A 3,816-nucleotide genomic window follows, 5' to 3' on the forward strand; every position below is an offset into this window, starting at 1 on the left:
GAGACGCGGTAGCGTCTCGACGCCAAGTACATGAAAAATTATACGCCACCGTGTATACTGGCGCTGGCGCTACCACGTATCTTTTACTCGTAAAACTGCGATTCCAACCTAACCTGAAACTGCTGTCATTAATATCTCGTCACGCCTGCTGTATTTTCTAAATCCAAAGGCATTTTTCTGATGTAAATCGCATATAAGCTTTCTAATAAAATCAAAATCAATAAATTCGGTCTATGTACAACTGAGATATCATAATATCATGCCATGAATCTGTCAGAAATTGTAGACTTTTCTTCTGATTCTGATTCTTATTCTTTTCGTCAACACTTAGCCAATAGGAGCTAAGGCCGTTCGTCGATTCGTCGACTCTCGGAATCAGACGGCAAGGCTCGTCGGTCGGAATTGGTCAGAATTGTAATATGGCTGTCATTCATGCAGCTCGTTCATTTCTAACCTGTAACTGTCAGTTTGGATTTGTGACATTTGGTTTCTTGCAACAAGACTTTCTGCCTTGCGTTCGGTGTGCTTTTGAAAACTTAAGGGACTGAATTTTATTTGTAAATAACACATACAAACCTTATTTTACTTGCAAATTAATGTAGAGCTTAAGATAAAAATACATTTGTCTTTTATTATAGTAAGGGTAGAGTCTACAATATACATAATGTGTCTGAAGCCAGATATAGGAAAGAGACCAGCTTCAGTTCTTTAAGTTTCCAAAAGTATACAGAACGCATTGCAGGATGTCTCACTGCAAGAAATTTAAATGTTAAAGATGAAGGGAGAAATGAAAAAAAGAAATCAACTATTTGTAACTCACAATTTATTGTATTAGAATACAGTTCATACGTTCACAGAACGCATGGCAGAAAGTCTTGTAACAAATTTAAATAAGGAGAAAATGAGAAAATGAACAGAGATCCACTATTTGTAATACATAATTTATTGTATTACAATAATATAGAAAAAGAAAGGTCAGACTTAATCCTTTAAGTTCTCAAAAGTATGCACGACACATGACAGAAAGTCATGTTGCATTTAAATGTTACTGATAAACTGTTTACATTTTTTTTCTTAATAAATTGCTTGCAATGAGACTTACTGCAATGCGTTCCCCGTACTTTTGAAACCTTAAAGGACTCAAACTGATCTCCCATTTTCTATATTATTGTAATCATTTTATAAGTAACATTTAAATTCCTTGCAACAAGACTTTCTGTCATGTGTCGTGCATACTTTTGAGAACTTAAAGGACTAAGTCTGACCTTTTTTTTCTATATTATTGTAATACAATAAATTATCTATTACAAATAGTGGATCTCTGTTCATTTTCTCATTATTTAAATTTATTACAAGACTTTCTGCCATGCGTTCTGTGAATATATGAACTGTATTCTAATACAATAAATTGTGCGTTAAAAATAGTTGATCTATCTATTCATTTCTCACTTCTTCTTTAATAAATTTCTTGCAATGAAACTTCCTGCAATGCGTTCCGCGTACTTTTGAAACCTTAATGGATTCAAACTAATCTCCCATTTTCTATTATTTGAAGTCATTCACTATACAAATTATTTTTGTAAAAAGAAGTGAGATCCCCATAAAAAACTTCAAAAAAGTAAAAAAATTACGCCAAGCACATGAAAAAGTGGAGGACTCAAGGAGTTATCATAGAAAAATAAAAGATCCTCATAAAAAACTACAAGAAAGTAGAAAAAGAAGTGAAATCAAAATGAGCAGCCAGTACATGAAAGTCCTTTCCAATGAAGTGCAAAGGCGACACTGTGTAACACAATATAAAATTCGGTGATTTCCAACTTTGCGCAGCTAAAATGCTGTGTTCAACAGTGCGGACGTTCAGATCCTAATGACAATTCATGTAAAGTGACTGCTCCACACTTTAGCGGTGACATGAAGAAGTTAAATAGCGTATCATCCACAAACTGAGGCTGTTTAAAAATTTGCCTTGATGTCCGCGGCCTGGAAGTCAAATGCTTGACGTGGCCAGGCAAAGTCGTGGCGATGAATAAGAATTATTTTAAAACGCAAAATAATGAAAGTGTACTTATATTGTTAGAGTTTTAAATTGACAAATTATCTGAAAGCTTGTGAGAGGAAAGGTATCAGTGTCGATGAATGAGCTTAGAAATAATTTAAAACGCAATGCAATGGAAATGTACTCATATCGTAAGAGTTTTAAATTGACAAATTATGTAAAAGCCTGCGAGAGAGAAAGTATGGGTCTTGATGATCTGAGAATGCCTTAGCTGGCCACGCCAAGCATTTGACTTCCAAGCCGCGGACATCAAAGCAAATTTTTAACAGCCTCAGTTTGTGGATGATACGCTATTTAACTTCTTCATGTCACCGCTAAAGTGTGGAGTAGTTACTTTACATGAATTGTCATTAGGATCTGAACGTCCGCACTGTTGAACACAGCATTTTAGCTGCGCATAGTTGGAAATCACCGAATTTTACATTGTGTTACACAGTGTCGCCTTTGCACTTTATTGGAAAGGACTTTCATGTACTGGCTGCTCATTTTGATTTCACTTCTTTTTCTACTTTCTTGTAGTTTTTTATGAGGATCTTTTATTTTTCTATAGAAAGCAACCATGAATCCGAATGTATCAAAAACCTATGCGCAAATGGCTCAACAAGTATATTTTCCGACTAAAGAACAGGCAATAATAATTGATTCGATTGAAGATACACAATGGCATTGGGAAAGGTAACGGATCCAAAAAATATTAGATTTGTGCCCCGCATTTCGTATGGGCGAGTTTGCATGTACTTGAACAGTAAGGAGGCAGCTGACAAACTCACTGATAGTAACGCTAAAGTAAACATTGGCTCGCATGTTCTTGGAGTACGTCCGTTAATTACAAAAACTAAAAGAATTATATTGTCAAATGTGTGCGCTATAATTCCCTACAGCGTAATTGAAGACGAATTAGACAAGCTAAAAATCAAGTTAAGCTCGCAGATAACCTTTATTAGAGCTGGGATGAGTAACCCAAACTACAGTCATGTGCTGAGTTTTAGAAGACGGATGTTTATACAACCTGAAGATGTTGATAAATTACCGGAAACTCTGAAAATTAACTACGATGATACAGTTTACTGGATCTACCTATCAACGGAGAAGTTAACATGTTTTCTATGTCATGAAGAGGGGGATCTTGCTAGGTACTGTAAAACCATAGATCTTACAAACAATAACAGCGCTACAGACATTTCAAATCATGGAAAAAGTACACAAACTAATGTAGAGGCAGCCACTTCTGCTATAGAAAAAGATTCAGAGCGAATCATTACTGAAAGCTTAACTCCAACTACACAACCGAATTATACAACCCTGTCCATGCCTCCCCGGCAAATACCACAAGACCTCTTTCTCTGTCTTCAATTCTTAGTTCAGATCAAGGTCCTGAGGGAAATAAAGTTGCCAAAACAATACGTAATAGTCAAGCTAATAGAACTAAAAAATTCAATAAATCTAGGTCATCTGAAATTTCTCTTAACTACGTGACAAGACAATTATTTCCTGCTAAAGATTATATCTTGGGTAATTCACAGAAATTCGCACTTGATTTTAAACACATTACTAATTTTTTGCTAGATACCTACGAAAACTCAGATACCCCAGGTATTGCTATGAACTACACTAAAGACGTGTGTGCCCTAGCATACATGTTAACAGAAATTAAGGGCCTCATAACTGAACGATCCTTGAAAAGTCGAATAACTAGGATAGTTAAACGTTTACGCGTTCCAAAAATGCCAATGTACGAAGAATCAAGCGATGATTCATAT

The sequence above is a fragment of the Hylaeus volcanicus genome, chromosome 5 (assembly GCF_026283585.1).
Source record: "Hylaeus volcanicus isolate JK05 chromosome 5, UHH_iyHylVolc1.0_haploid, whole genome shotgun sequence".
Taxonomy (NCBI): domain Eukaryota; kingdom Metazoa; phylum Arthropoda; class Insecta; order Hymenoptera; family Colletidae; genus Hylaeus; species Hylaeus volcanicus.